We start from the raw sequence: 17,416 nt of genomic DNA on the forward strand, positions 1-17,416 counted from the left end.
TGGATGGAAATCTGGGAGGTATGTGCATGGGACAAAATGTGTTATTTTAAGAAGGTTTTCCAATCCTTCCCCGGCACATATCTCATTGAAGCCGTCCTCTTCCGGATGCTTCTCCCAATATGTGTAGCCGCTCCATGGTGCTTTTTGAGTGTAGGCATTGTTAAACGCAGGACCTCCACTTGAGCTGCCGCTCTGCCTGTTCTTCTTTTTCCCCATGACGGTCTTGGAAAATGGGGTTTGTGGCGATGTTTCTGCGTGTCCTGACGCAGGGTTCCTTCTTAGGGTGTCCTTCTTAGGGTTCTCTACCCACAGAAATTTTTTATACAGGTCCTCTGCCAAAACGACAGCCACAGAATCATGCCGACTACGCCACTATGACAGATAGAGGGCACTATTGTCCTCTTGAACCCTCAGACTATACACCAGACACCAGATAAAAGTCCAAAATAATGACTTTTTATTAATACAAAGTGCACAAAGCACCCTCCTCTCCACAATACTCATAAATTCCACAATACTCAATCACAATACACCAATCCACCACTCCCAGACGCGTTGCCACCCTTCCACCCAGCTTAGCTCAACGCTCTGGTGTTTTTCCCATTCTTTTATAGTCCCTGACCCGGAAGTGTTTCCCATCCTTCAGTCCATGTGACTCCTTATCACTTCCAGGTCAGATAAAAAGTCCTCCTCTTCATCCCGGAAGTACGTCATCTCCCCTGTCGCACTTCCAGGTTATAGGGCACAAACAACTCTGTGGGCCTCCTTGCAGCGTCCTCTGTTGGCTCCTGTGGTATCCAGCAGGGCTGTAAAGGAAAACTCCATCGTCCATGATTCCCTGCTGGTATCCAGGGCACCTCCATGCTGCAGGGAGAGCTCCATATATATATATATATATATATATATATATATATATATATATATATATATATATATATATATATAGTAATAAAATGAGACAAAGACAGATAAAGGTTTGGGGCAGCCACCCATATAATTTGGTATCCTGGCTGCAAAAGTCGTTTTCAAAGCACTGGCACTGAAGTGCATACAACAGAGTCTAAAACCAGACTGCGGGAGAAGGGAAAAGGGTAGGCTTTTAAAGGGTAAGACAGGAAGTGAGGTTATAAGGATCTGGCACGTGTTCATTATTCATTGGATCAGGCCCGGATGTGACATCAGGGGGGCCGGAGCTGGTAAGGTCTGTTTCCATTGGTTCGGTCCCAGAAGTGATGTCAAGAGAGCCAGGTGGAGCCTCCCGGGTTTGGTCTACAGGGAAGTGAGAAAAAGAGTTAGTGCACTCTGCCACATCCCGGCATGCCTCAGAACTGCCTTCACTCGAGCCCTTTAGCTGCCTCCCAAGCGTGCGTGCGTGACAATATATATACTAGACATTAAGCCCGTTACAATAACGGGCGCTAGAACAGTAGTGCATAAACATTAGTAGGAACAGTCTATATTAAATGGCAAAGGACCTTGTATGTGGCTGTAATATGTGTCACTGTATTATGTGCCTTTAATTTTCTCTCTCAGTAATACTGGTTTGTATTTCTGTAAAATGCCTGTAATTTTGTCTGACAGTAATACAGTGGAACCTCGGTTCACGACCATAATTTGTTCCAAAACTATGGTTGTAACCTGATTTGGTCGTGAACCAAAGTAATTTCCCCCATAGGATTGTATGTAAATACAATTAATCCGTTCCAGACCGTACAAACTGTATGTAAATATATATTATTTTAAGTTTTTAAGCACAAATACAGTTAATTACACCATTGAATGCACAGTGTAATAGTAAACTAAATGTAAAAACATTGAATAACACTAAGAAAACCTTGAACAACAGAGAAAACTAACATTGTAAGAGTTTGTGCTATAGCCTTACGACACACAGTAAAAACACTTTTTTTAATGAGTTTTAAGTACAGGGAAAAAAATGAACATTTGAAAAATCCATAATTTAATAAACAACCAAGAAAAGTAACATTGCAACAATGCACGTGTGTGCCTGTATGCACTTTGAGCTACTTTTTGTATGAAAATGTGCTATATAAATAAATGTTGTTGTTGTGTGTGTGTGTGTGTCTCTGTTGTGGGCCTGCATGTATGTGTGTCTGTCTCTCTTAAGCGCACACCTCTGTGTCTGTGTGTGTGTATCTGTCTCGCCTGTGTGTGTCTGTCGCGCGCGCCTGTGTGTGTGTGTCTGTCGTGCATGCGCGCCTCTGTGTGTGTGTGTGTCTGTCGCGCGTGCGCCTGTGTGTGTGTGTCTGTCGTGCGCGTGTGTGTATGTGTATGTGTGTGTGTGTGTCTGTCTGTGGCACGCACACACCTGTGTGTGTCTCTCTCTCTGTACACACAGGGAATGCACAGGAAGAGACTGAACATGTGCCGTGTGGCCCCGCGCATGCGCACTTCACCAGAAGAGACACACGGACACCTGGACACACACAGGGGTTTAATTAACTATTATATATATATATATATTGTAGCAGATAGAGGCGTGGTCCACCTCTAACACCCTCAGGTACCACTCTGAACACCAGGTGAAAGTATAATAACTATTCTTTTTATTATTATACAGTGCACAAAGCACCCTCCACTCTAAACTCATAAATTACAAATAAATCCAACACTACAATTATCTCTCCTCCTCACCCAGACACTTCGCCCTCCTACCTCCCAGCTCAGGTCAGTGTCTGGACTGAGGCATCGTCCTTTTATAGCCCCTGACCCGGAGGTGTTCCTGTCCCAACAGTCCACAGTTCCTTTTTCCTTCCGGGTCAGGGCAAACAGTCCTTTTTTTCAACCCGGGAGCACGACGTTCCTTCCTGTCACATGACCGTGACGTACTCCCAGGTCATATGGCACAAAAGAGCCCATAAGCCCCCCCACAGCAACTCCTGGTGGCCCCCAAGGTATCAAGCAGGGCTGTGTATAAATACTACAAAGTCCATGAGGCCCTGCTGGACCTCGGGGCACTATCCTGCTGTCGGTAGAGCTCCTCCTGGCGGCCTGGGGGTGAGGACCGGCATAAAAAGCCAGCAGTCCTCCACAATATATATATATATATATATATATATATATATATATATATATATATATATTAGCCTGCACTGTTTGCATTGGAGTTTAATTTATGTATCTGTTCCATTGTTGATTAGTTTCAGTTTTTAGTAAGTTGCCAAATATACTGTAAATGTTATAGGTCAGTAGAGTTACCGCAATTAATATTTCAAAAAAGATAAGAACATGCTGCAAGCTGTCTGGGTTGAAGTGAGATGTCCATCTGGGATAGCTTTTTTATGTTGCATGTTGGAACATGTTTTAAACAGAGGCAACTGAATCTTCAGCTACAGTGTAATGGCATGTGTTTTTATGAGGAGTGCTTTAACAGTAGTCATCATGTTTAATGTTCTACCTAAAAGCAAGTTCAGTGCATGTGCTTTCTTTAATTTCTATTTCTGTTATTCTTTTTATGTCCACATATGCACCTTTGTTTTAAAATTAACAATAAATATAAACATTGTCCTTGGTTACTCTTCCTTGTAATAGTCTACTGAGTACTATCTTCACCAGACCGTATTCTTTCTGAATGCCTCTGAGCCATTTCTTCACTAAAATACTGTAGAATTCAAATGCCTTCTGTCATCATTAGAAGACATTTTAGTTCGTCTTATGGCTTTGTGCTTGACTTTCTTCAGCTGTTCCTAGTTCTCCTCATTTTTTCCTCAAGGCTCATGTGTGTAAATAGTATAATAGTAAATAGTATAATGTGCTACACTAGTGTATCACATCTTTCTCTTGTCCGTCCTTCACTTGTTAAACCTGTTCAGTACAATTCATGGTTGCAGTGGCTGAAGCCTGCCCTATTAGATGTGGACAGAAGGCAAGAAACAATCATGGACGTGATAATAGTACATCACCAAATCATATTTCATTGTCAGCCTGCCTCTATTATTCACTTCTGCCTCCACAACCCCATAATCAATTCTGATAATATCAGTAATAAAAATGGTGAAAGAGGACATTTGTATTGTCCTAACCATTACTATCTGTTGTTCATATACCGGTACTGCATAGGAACAAATCTTCACACAATTTTGTCCTTTCATGTTTTGTTTAGTATTTATATTATTTTGTTTCACATTACTTTGCAAAATCTTTTTTTAAACAACTTAATGAATGAAGGGTAGTATTTATTTTACTCAAGTGATCCATGTTTTTTATTCTTAATTAAACAGACAGATAAGTTTGTAATGACACATTTTCTTTAGGTATCTTCCAAAGAGTGATCTTCATTTAAATTATTTTGTAGTATAACCCGGTATTAAAACTAATAGTTGTTTGGCTTTAGGCAAAGTACCCTAGCTAAACATACTGTAATGCAGATACACTTGTACTGCATGCATTTTGGATGTTAACACCATACTTAGTTTACAAAGTTTCCAAACTTTGATATTTTTGCAAGTGTGTGACACAGGGAAGATTTTACAAGAATATTTTATTCACTTTTAATAAAAGCAGATTTCACAAAGAAAGTCCCCACTAATACAGAGGGAATATGCAGACTACAGAGAAAGTGATTGGACTGGCAATTGGGCTGAAGTAAATGGAATTACGAGGCACCACTTATAGTTGTGCCACTGTAATCATTCAGTTTTCTAGTCAAGATTCATTTGGGATTCAAATTTGATAGGAAAAATAATAACAATAAAACAAACGAGACAAAATTACATAATGAAAAATTACATAATATCCATCCATCCATCCATCCATTATCTAACCCGCTATATCCTAACTACAGGGTCACGGGTGTCTGCCAGAGCCAACCCAGCCAACACAGGGCGTAAGGCAGGAAACAAACCCTGGGCAGGGCGCCAGCCCACCACAGATTTCTTAATATCATGTCATAATTTTTTACTAAACACGTTTTTATGTTTTAACTTTTGAATAAGTAGCTTTAAATCATCAGAGTGTGTATTATATATTCTAACTGTATGGTGTATTTTAAAGTAGGCAATATATAATGGGAAAAGTGGGTGAAAGCAAAAAATTGGTTATATTCACCTTCTTTCTCATAATTGATAATGGTGATTGTACTTGTGGCTTATTATTATTGGTAGGTTGTTTAATTCTTTTTGCCACCAGTACAATTTAGCAGGTTTGCCTCAAGAACAGTATATCATCGTATTTTACTCATCATGCTTTTACTGCAGTACTGCCACCTTATATAACACATAAGATTTACAATCCCATTTATCCAAGTTTATGGTCACAGAGAGTTTGATCTTTGAGTGCATAGAAGAAACCAATGTAGGGTACATGCGTTCACACTGATACGGGGGCCAATTAATCTAAAATGCAGCTCTGTCAATTTTTATAATAGGGTTTACTTAATTGTGATTATAATTAAACATGCTTTTTTATTAATATATACTACATTTTAAGAGTTTGGGAGCAGACATGTTCTTTTCATCTGATTCTCTCTTTCACCATTTTATTTTTTCTATGTGCATCACTTTCTTCCACAAGGGGACTCCAATTTAAACCCTACCATGGTGTTATTTTAAGAGTCAGTCATTACCTCAAAAGGTCAGTGACCTCTTGACAATGCCATGCCTTGGTTTTTCACAATTTAGCCTCCCAGTTATATATTTTTGAAGGGCTAGATAACTGAAAAGCTCTTTTTTGCTGACTTGCCCATCATACAGCAAATAGAGCAAGTGGCCAACTTTCCAATTGTCCAACAGTGCTTCAGAACTGTATATCTGGCACTCTTCCAGAGTGGAGCAAGTGCAGACACACTTGGAAAAGTGTACAGATTTTCCAGCATTCAGCATTTCTGGTATTAAGGCCACAAAAGGGCACAAGGCTGAGTCTGTTTAGCTGTTTAAACAGAGGGTCAGTCTTTTAGTTCAGAATCTGCTATGTATTAAAGTTGTTTCATTCAGAATATACTGAATCTCAACATGCTTTCTCAGCTTTCAGGCTAAATAACTGGAGACACTGAAATACACCCTGAAAATGGACCTTGTGACTGCTCTCCTATTCTTAACCCCAAAACTGGCAACCACCCATTTCTGGTGAGAAATACAGCATGTTTTGGATCATTCTTGCTGTAAATATTTCTGTCCATCAATGTATATTGTAACTGTGATGACAATAATGCATTAATTGATGCATACACCAGCACATGCTGTGCCCTACAAAAAACAAAACCGTGATGGCATGTTAAGGACACATTATAAATAATAATCTATTTTTCGTCAAATCACAGGCAGACATGACATATGGAGCTGAGATTTAATGCAGACAAAGAATACGAAAAGTGGGATTCACAGCATACTTGGTTTCTTCTACTTACTTCAGATGCTGCTATCTACTTAATCTTAAATAAATTAATATTTAAAAACCTGTGATTTGACAGTCTTTGTCAGACTGAATCTAAATTACCTCAAGTACTGTCTTAAAAAAGCAGAAAGTAATCTCCTATCTGACCACTGTCAGTGGCTCAGTTGATTTGGATACTCGTGAAGGATGAGTTAAGCTGTTTCTGTTCTTTAGTCAAAGGTAAAAGATACATAAGACAAATAGCAACACAAAAAATGAAAAGCTCCAAAAGGAAGGCTATAGAGATTTTTGGTGTCTTTGGATATCCCAAGGTCTATTATGGCCATGTTTGGCTCCACTGAAAAAAAAACATTGTCTTATGTACTTTATTGATAACTTTTTGACACCTGTGAGGTTGGGGAAAATTACCATTTGCTAGTTTCAAAATTAATTAACAATCATGGCCTGTATAGAGGGTTAGCTGAAAGAGGGAATAAAACTTGAGAAAATCAAAGGGAAAATGGTGCCAAGTATGGAAATAAACAGGACACGGCCTACTCTAGTCTACCACAGATCTGGCTCTGGGAGGATTATAAATGTGTTCTTGTGTAATATTCTTTTCACTGAAGGGGCTCAGAATACTCCACATCAGGGGTCTCAAACTCGCTGCCCGCAGGCCATTTGCAGCCCTTGGTACAATATTTTGTGGCCCGCACCAACGCCGGCCTTCGCAAAACAATGAATGGATCGCGATTTTTATTGCGATTCAAGGGATAATGCAAGGGACGGCGGGCGGGAGCTGCTGATTGCGGAAATGACATAATGCCATCATAACAGTTATTATGGGAAGACGTTCTGTGTGCACTATTAGCTGCTAAGCCAATTAGAATTAGAACAGACACAAGGGAGAGAAGTTTAGTACAGAATTAGATTTTGTCATACCTTCATCATGACTTCATCAAAGCCTGCAGTGAAGAGAAAGATTGATGACGAGCACAGACAATTTCAGGAAAAGTGGGAGACGCAGTATTTCTTTGTTGAGCACAGGGCATCCCCACATGTCTTATTTGCACAGAGAAAGTTGCAGTGCACAAGGAATACAACTTGAAACGCCATTATTCCGCTAAACATGCTGAGGAATGTGCAAAATATCAAGGGGATGAGAGAGCCAAGCGGGTTGCCAGTCTTAAAGCATGTCTAATGAGGCAACAAGATTTCTTCAAGAAAGCAACCAAAGAGAATGTTGCATCAGTCCAAGCTAGTTACATGGTTAGTGAGAAGATTGCTAAGGCAGGGAAACCATTCACAGGAGAGTTTGTTAAAAAATGCATGTTACAGGCTGCAAGTATTATCTGTCCGGAAAAGAAAAGTCAGTTTAGCAAAATCAGCCTTTCTGCCAACACTGTGGCAGAGCGCATTTCTGATATGTCAAGTGACATTTATCATCAACTGTGTGAGAAAGCCAAATGTTTTGATGCATACTCAGTTGCTCTTGACGAGAGCACAGACATAACAGACACTGCTCAGCTCACAATTTATGTCCGTGGTGTTGATTGCAATTTTGAATTGACGGAGGAGCTGCTCACAATAATTCCAATGCATGGCCAGACCACCGCTAATGAGATATTTCATCATCTGTGTGATGCCATTGAGAATGCAGGTTTGCCATGGAAGAGGTTTGTTGGAATAATAACCGACGGAGCTCCATCGATGACAGGGAGGAAAAATGGACTGGTGGCACTTGTTCAAAAAAAACTTGAAGAGGAGGGTGTAGAGGAGGCCATTGCTCTTCACTGCATTATCCATCAGCAGGCCCTTTGCAGCAAATGCCTGCCGTGTGACAATATGATGTCTGTTGTTGTGAAATGCGTCAACCAAATCAGATCCAGGGGCTTAACGCACAGGAGGTTCCGTGCTTTTTTAGAGGAAATGGGGTCAGAATATGGAGATGTGCTCTATTTCACCGAAGTACGTTGGCTCAGCAGGGGAAATGTCCTGAAAAGATTTTTTTGAGTTGAGAAAAGAAGAGAAGTTTGAGCCCCCTGCCCTAGACTGTATATACTGTCTCTTGTCTTTTTTTAATGTATTACATTTGTAAATATGTAGAGCAGGGGGCTCAAACTCAATTTACCTGGGGGCCGCAGGAGGCAAAGTCAGAATGAGGCTGGGCCGCATAAGGGATTTCACAAAAAAAAGTCCTCAAATGTCATTATTAACAGTTTTAATTATTTCTTCTGAACATGAAGTGTCCTGAACATGAATAGAACATTGAGTGAAGATCATGAACAGTTCTTCTGAACATGGCATCTTTTGCCTACTCCCTGCTGCCAGAGACTTGACAGCGCTTCTTCTCACAAATCTGAACCACATTTGGCTTTAGAGAGGAAGCAGTTGAGACCCTCAGTATGGCTTGAAGATGATCATCATTAAGTCTAGACCTGTACTTTGACTTATTGAAGTTCAAGGTGGAGAATAACTTTTCACACAAATATGTGCTCCCAAAAAGGCACATGGTGCGCTTGAACATTCGGGAAAGCTCAGGGAAGCTGGGGGGCAATTCTCTCAAAAATTGCACATGCATGTCTGCTTTTCCACTTATCTCCCTGAACTTGGCTTTGATATCAGAGTTGCATTGCAGGTCAATGAGCTCCATTTGAAGCACAGGAGGGGCATCTTGCACATCAAAGGAAAAGAGGTCCACAAAAATTTGGAAAGTGGCTCTGTGCGTTTTGAAGTCTGCAAATCTGTGATCAAACTCCTTCTCTAGCTTAAAAATAGCATCAACATATTTCTCACCACTGAATGGTATGCCTGCATCCACAAGTTCCTTGCATGCTGGGGAATGGCAAAGGTTTGTCTGAGAGAGCTGGGATTTCCATAACACAAGTTTTGTGGAGAATGCTCTCACGTTGTCATAGGCAGCGCTGACGAGCTGCCCCAGGCCTTGTAACATCTTGTTTAGTACATTCAGCTTTTGTGTGATGTCAACAACAAAAGCTAAGTCCATGAGCCATTTGTGATCACTCAACTCAGAAACAGCCTTCCCATCCTTCTCTATGAAGGCTTTCACTTCTTCTCTCAACTCAAAAAATCTTTTCAGGACATTTCCCCTGCTGAGCCAACGTACTTCGGTGAAATAGAGCACATCTCCATATTCTGACCCCATTTCCTCTAAAAAAGCACGGAACCTCCTGTGCGTTAAGCCCCTGGATCTGATTTGGTTGACGCATTTCACAACAACAGACATCACATTGTCACACGGCAGGCATTTGCTGCAAAGGGCCTGCTGATGGATAATGCAGTGAAGAGCAATGGCCTCCTCTACACCCTCCTCTTCAAGTTTTTTTTGAACAAGTGCCACCAGTCCATTTTTCCTCCCTGTCATCGATGGCGCTCCGTCGGTTATTATTCCAACAAACCTCTTCCATGGCAAACCTGCATTCTCAATGGCATCACACAGATGATGAAATATCTCATTAGCGGTGGTCTGGCCATGCATTGGAATTATTGTGAGCAGCTCCTCCGTCAATTCAAAATTGCAATCAACACCACGGACATAAATTGTGAGCTGAGCAGTGTCTGTTATGTCTGTGCTCTCGTCAAGAGCAACTGAGTATGCATCAAAACATTTGGCTTTCTCACACAGTTGATGATAAATGTCACTTGACATGTCAGAAATGCGCTCTGCCACAGTGTTGGCAGAAAGGCTGATTTTGCTAAACTGACCTTTCTTTTCCGGACAGATAATACTTGCAGCCTGTAACATGCATTTTTTAACAAACTCTCCTTCTGTGAATGGTTTCCCTGCCTTAGCAATCATCTCACTAACCATGTAACTAGCTTGGACTGATGCAACATTCTCTTTGGTTGCTTTCTTGAAGAAATCTTGTTGCCTCATTAGACATGCTTTAAGACTGGCAACCCGCTTGGCTCTCTCATCTCCTTGATATTTTGCACATTCCTTAGCATGTTTAGCGGAATAATGGTGTTTCAAGTTGTATTCCTTGTGCACTGCAACTTTCTCTGTGCAAATAAGACATGTGGGGATGCCCCTGTGCTCAACAAAGAAATACTGCGTCTCCCACTTTTCCTGAAATTGTCTGTGCTCGTCATCAATCTTTCTCTTCACTGCAGGCTTTGATGAAGTCATGATGAAGGTATGACAAAATCTAATTCTGTACTAAACTTCTCTCCCTTGTGTCTGTTCTAATTCTAATTGGCTTAGCAGCTAATTGTGCACACAGAACGTCTTCCCATAATAACTGTTATGATGGCATAACGTCATTTCCGCAATCAGCAGCTCCCGCCCGCCGTCCCTTGCATTATCCCTTGAATCGCAATAAAAATCGCGATCCATTCATTGCTTTTGCGAAGGCCAGCGTTGGTGCGGGCCACAAAATATTGTACCAAGGGCCGCAAATCGCCCGCGGGCCGCGAGTTTGAGACCCCAGGTCTAGGGTAAAGAAATAAATACATTAAGGCATGTTTTTGGAAATTGCAAAATCCCTCAGGTTTTTTAGGTAATTAATGCAGGTAATTTAAATACATTATAATGGAATGCAGATTAAGATAATGTACAGCAAGGGAAGCCACGATCAGCTAGGAACAGAGTAGAGAAAAAAAAAAAAGTTTATGCAGATCTTAGAGGAAAATAAACTAAAGGCAGCTAAAAATACTTCAGGAAAATTTAAAGCCAAGAGTCCAAATGGCCTAGTCGGACTACCTACCCAGTTCTGCCTGAGCATATAGTCTAGTGATATATTTCAGTACAGAATATCATATGTACTTGACAGCATTTGAATTTTGCTTAGGTCTGGGACAGGTATGGCACTGATGATGCTCATGTCTCCCATCCACTCTCCCAACAAACTCTCCAAACAAGAAGACAGAGGTAGGAAAGACAACGTTAGAATTATTGGACTCCTGGAATATGTGAAGAAGGGGAATATTTTTGATTTCCAGGAAAAGCAATGGCCTGTATGACTCCTGTCTGTCCCAAATTTTACACCTAAAGGGATGTGGGCTCATAGAATATGTTCAAGAGTCAGCGACACTACTCGTTCACATCCAGTTATAATGAAACTGATTCATTATTCTGACAGAGCTACCATCCTGAAGGAGACACGTAGTCATCAAAGTATAACCTATGAAGACTGGAAGATATAGTTCTACATTGATTATTCAACCCACACTGCTGGGGGGTTCTCTCGCTCCACAGTTGTATATTATCTGACTGTTAATTTCAGATACACTTTCTCAAAATTTCCTTACATTAATCTATGTGATGTGGATGCAGGGGGTTGGAGTGGTATTATTTTCACTTTTCTCTCTCTGTATGCCCACTTATGGACCGAACCTATTGGTTACTTTTTTTTTTTGTTTAAGAGACCTTGGTTCAGTTTTTTGTGGTGTTTCTGCTGAATTTACACTAGGGGTGTTTGGGGGTGGGATTTTGGAGCTATTTCCTACATTATACGCGGTTGCTGGCTGGGCAACGGGACAGACGTGTTTGGTACTATTTACTATGTTTCATTATAAATCACCTTTGCTGATAATTATTCCTTCTCCTCTCTGATGGCTAATCTAATGGTCTTTTCCTTGGAATGTAAGGTCGCTCTCTTTCACTTGCAAAAGTGTCACTGATTTATTATCTTTCAATAAGGTGAAATAACATATGTGAACCACCACAGGTGCTCCTGCCGGCCCAAACTGACACAGATAGGCAGAGACATGAGTTCCAGCACAGCACACGTTTATTTACAAGTGGGGAAGCTCTTTTCCCTCACTCCCCACAACAGCACAGTACAATACAGTACCAAATACACAATGCCTTCTTCCTACTTTTCCTCTCCTTTCCACCTCTACTCCTTCACTGGCAAGCTTTGTCCCTCTTCTTCCTGACTCTGGCTCCCCGAATGGAATGAGGTGGCTCCTTTTATGTTATACCTGGGAGTGATCCATGTGACTCATCAGGGTTAACTGAAATTACTCCCAGGTGTAATTGGAACCCAAAGTGAGGTTCTATAGTTCCCCCGGTGGCCCCTACAGAACCCCCATCTCTTGACCAAAGACATTCACAGGGCTGCCTCTAACCACTACTGTATGGCGATGTCCTCCTCAGCTATGAATAAGAAATTGAGGTGATCCACAGGGCAGGTTTGCTATGCTTTGATAGAGATTGGTACAAAAAAATTTGCCTGTATTACAGTTTATGCCCCAACTCCATATAATAATGCTTTCTTTGCTGATATTATGAAATGCATCCTTTTCCGTTTATCAATTCCAATTAATTATTGGTATGGATGTAAACAAATTTATCAACACCCTGCTGGATAAATCTCCCTCATTGATTATATGCACTGTGAACTTGAACCTGGACACAGACAGACGGACATCGTTGGCTCCACCACACACCGTTTATTATATACAATATGTACAATTAGTCACGTGCACTCCCCAGTGCCTCTTGCACCGTTCCCCCAAAGTCCAGGCCTCACAGCTTCTTGTGCCTTTCTCCTGGCCGCCTCCAGTCCCCTCTCTAGCTCCGTCCTCTTCCACCCGATTCCGCCGATGACTGGAGGGAGGCCCCTTAAATAGGAACCCGGATGGGCTCCAGCTGCTTCCCGGCATTCCTCCATAGCCACGCCCCAGTGTGGCGGAAGTGCCGGCTGCGCACCCGGAAGCCGTCCGGGTGTCCCCTGTCGTCTTACCCCCAGCACTTCCTGGTGTGGCGGAAGTGCTGGGCTCCCGGGATATTCAGGCACTGGGGCGCTGCCTGGCGGTGGCCACGGGTCCCTACAGGGCTGGGCTTCCAAGCCATTTACCCGAGGCCCCCAACATAACCAGGGCGGACGCCCCCTTTGCGGTCTGGAGGAGGCACAAGCCCTCCTCCGGTCCTCCTGAGTGTTCCGGCCGGGGCTTGCCAAATTTGTTATGGATCTAAACCTTGTTCACTATTTTAGGTTATTAAATCCCTCTGCAAAAGAATTTTCCTTTTTTCACTCCCCGTTACAAGTCTTTTTCCAGAATAGACTACATTCTAATTTCGAAATCTGTTGCACCCTGAACAGAGAATTCATTGTTATCCATGTCCTCTCTCTCCAACCACTGGTGCATTAATCTTCAGCTTTTTTTTCCTTTTCTGTTCTCCAAACATCATCCTGGGATTTTAACACCTCTGTACTGCAAAATATATACACTTTATTGAACAAATCTCTATTAAACTTGAGGAGTTTCTCACACAAAGGCTCTGTTCAGGTTCCAACTTATGTTTGGCTGGTTATTATGGCACATACTCAAGACTTGACTGATTTCTTTTGCATCCAATTTATCCTGTATAACACACAGGAATATTGATGATCTTGAGAAATGTCTGAATAATTTGGAAAATACAACCATGAATTTCTGATCCATTACATGAGCTTAAAATTGCACAAACTACAGCCGAGTTAAATGAGCTATTTAAATGAACTCTGTGGAGTTTGACATTCATTACACACGCATCCATTATTATCTCTCAGTTGCTAAACCCAAGCAAATTGTTAGCACTTAGATTACGCAGATGTGACTCATTACCCTCTGTTTTGTAAGTTACGTTGAAATCTGGTAATATCACTAACCACCCTTCAAAAATTAAAAGATTATTAAGAACTTTTCACTTCTGCAGAATCCCTGTTGTCAGATGCATTGGATGTTTTTTTCAAATCTATTGATTTGCCATGACGCTCACAAACTGATGCAGCCAGTTTGGTGGCCCCAATCTCAACTGAAGGAATCAAAACTGCCTTAAACTCATCTGCAAAAAACAAAGCTCCAGGTACTGATAGTATATAGCCAGAAGTATATTCTGCATTTTGGTCACAAGTTTCAAGCTAGTTGTTTCAAATGATCAACACGTCTCTGTCCTGATCTAACCTATACTTTAACATAAATTCCTACATTATATCACACTTCCTAAAACAGGGCAAAGATCCCACACTGTGTTCTAGCTACCTTACAGTGTCACTTATGAACTCAGATGCTAAGCTATTACTAAAACTGATTCACTCCAACCAGACCAGCTTCATGACATCTCGTTATGTTGCTGACAGCATGTGTCGGCTTTTGCACATTTTAAGCGTGGCTCATTTGCTCTTAACCCTAGCAGTGCTCTTCTCACTTGATGCAGAAAAGGCCTTTGACATGATGGACTGGAAGTTTTTGTGGAGAGTCATGAGTGAAATGGGGTTTAATACTTTATTTATCAACATGATTAAATCATTTTATGTTTTTCCTATGGCTTCTGTTTTATAGGCTCAGATCTATCATACTTGCTTCCTGTATTCAGGGGCGATAGGCAGGGCTTTCTGTTATCTCCACTGCTTTTCATTATCTTCCTTGAGCCTTTAGCCATTGCCCTGCATTAGCCACTTTTACTTCTATTCTGGCTCATAACACAGTCCACAAGGTATCTTTATATGCAGGCAACATTCTTCTGTTCCTATGAAATGCCCCTTCTAATTTTCCTCACATGTTAACATTTTTTGTATGTACAAATCCAGATAGGGCTATACAACTAACTGGATCAAATCTGTGCTGCCCCCTATAAATCATGCTTGTCCATCTCCCGCTTGTCCTTCCTTCATTCCAGTTGTTAAATCTTTAAAACATCTAGGAATATTCATGACTTCTTCCATTACTGATATTGTATGGGCAAACCTCCACACTGTCTTTAATGAAGTAATATGGTCAATGCAGTCCTGGAATAACCTCTCTTTTTCTTTTCAGACTTATTTGGCAATCATTAAAATGAATATTGCCCCTTGTTTAAACTTTGTCAGCTCAATGTTCCCTCTTCCCCCACCTTCCTCCTTTTGGATCCAGGTCAAATAATATATCAGCTTCTTTTTATGGAGTTAAAAGATCTACTGTCAAACACACCTTTTTGATTTGAGCCCGGACGGGTGGAGGTATCTTCCTTCCGGATTTTGAAATGTACCATTGGGCATATGTTCTTTGCCCGCTATCCCTATGGCTGAATTCCCCACTCTGCCCTCTCTCCTGGCTTTTTGTAGAAACAAACCTCGTTTCCCCCAACTCTCTGCAAGACCTACCATTTATTAGGTTCAAAACAAAAAGTAGAAAGGATGAATATAATCCTCTTATAAATTATGTTCTTCGTGTTTGGCACAAAGTAGAAAAGCACCTTAGCTCCACACTGTGCTGGCACCCCCTCACACCATTGTTTCATAATATCTCTCTCAGCATTGGTGGGCAACCCATCTTTTACCCACTTTGGGCTTTACATGGTATCAGCACGCTCAGCGATTTGTGTCTGCCCCTGTCCCCAGCAACCCATTATTTGGATACTTTTTCTCCCCCTCATGTTCCACTAAGTGCATTTCCTCTTTGTATGCTCACCTTTGTGATTCCATAACTACATCTATCCCAGTCACTCAAAATGGATCAACAATCTTTTCCTATCAACCCTATTGTTTTGGAACACAATTTTTAAAACCATTAAAAATTCCTCTAGGAACTCTTAACCACCAATTTACATTCAATTGAAAATTGTCTATAGAGTGTGTTATTACCCTAGAAGCCATTTCCTGATGGGCGTAGCTCCTGATTCACTCTGCCATCTGTGTGCTCTTAATGTATAGGACACCTTTCTCCACACATTCTGGGAATCTCCCAATGTTGCTGATGCTGTTCTTTGGGTTTCAGTTGCTACTGCCTTTTCCTCAATCTTATCTGTCTCTATTCCTTGCCCTCCTACTAATCTACTTCTATTAGATTTCCCAACTCTCTCTTTCTCTTAACTACCAGCACATTATCTCATTGGCCACAATAGCAGCCAAAAGTCTAATAGTTTATCAATATTCTGAATCTGTCACTTTCTTGGTTTGGAAGCCATATTTTTACAACATTGCTTTACTAGAATTGTCAGCCTAGTGGATTAATGGGGTGTCTGTGCATACTGTTAGTAAATGGGAAAACACTGGTTGACAGCGAACCCCTGGTTTCAAATTTGACACTATTCTATTAGATTTATTTCCTCAGCTGGATGTGTGGGCCTCTGGGACCTGTCAGTGACGCTTCACCGACAAACGCGCGATAGATATATGCACCCCGACAAAACCGGGACCGACAAATGAGCGCCGATAAACCCACTTACTGGTTTTCAACAAATGCGCGCCGACAAAATCGCCACGACAAAATCGCAAGAGAGGCCAAGAGAGTGGGACGCCCTTGCTGCAATTCTTCCTACATTTGCAGGGCATGATCTTAAGGACTATCTGCGTGCCGTGCTGATGGCATGCCGCGTCTCATAATATTAACTTCTAAAATAAACATTATTATATATGCTTTAAACTAGTATTTATATTTAATGAAACTTTTGTGATTTTGTTGGGCCAATTTTGTCGGCGCGATATTGACAGCACATTTTAATCGCCACTATTTTGTCGGCGCACATACTGTATGTCTATCGCGCAAATGTCGGGTCACAGTCAGTGACCTGCATGTTCCATAATTTCCAAATTAATCCTCTTCTTAAATAGCTTTGGGGTGGGTTGGGTTTTGGGTGGGTGCTAGTGGGGGGTTTCTTCAAAATCTGTATATGAAAATATCATTTCCTTTTTTGTTGCCTTATTTGTTTTTAACATTAATAAAAAATTGATTACAAAAAAAATTACATATACAGAAGAGCATCTCTGAATGCACAACACGTCGAACCTTGAAGCAGATTGGCTACAGCACTAGGAGACCACACTGGGTGCCACACCAGTTGGCTAAGAACAGGTAATTGAGGCTACAATTTGCACAGCCTCACCAAAATTTGACAACAGAAGACTGAAAAAGCATCGCCTGATCTGATGAGTTTCAATTTCTGCTGCAACATTCGGATGGTAGGGTCAGAATTTGGCATCAACAACATGAAAAACTGCATCCCTTGTGTATCAATGTTTCAGGCTGGTGGTGGTTGTGTAATGTTGTCGGAAATATTTTCTTGACACACTTTGGGCCCCTTAGTATCAACTGAGCATCGTTTAAATGCCACAGCCTACCGGAGTATTATTGCTGACTATGCTCATAGATAGGTAGA

This window comes from Polypterus senegalus, chromosome 8 (genome assembly GCF_016835505.1).
Source record: "Polypterus senegalus isolate Bchr_013 chromosome 8, ASM1683550v1, whole genome shotgun sequence".
Classification (NCBI taxonomy): domain Eukaryota; kingdom Metazoa; phylum Chordata; class Cladistia; order Polypteriformes; family Polypteridae; genus Polypterus; species Polypterus senegalus.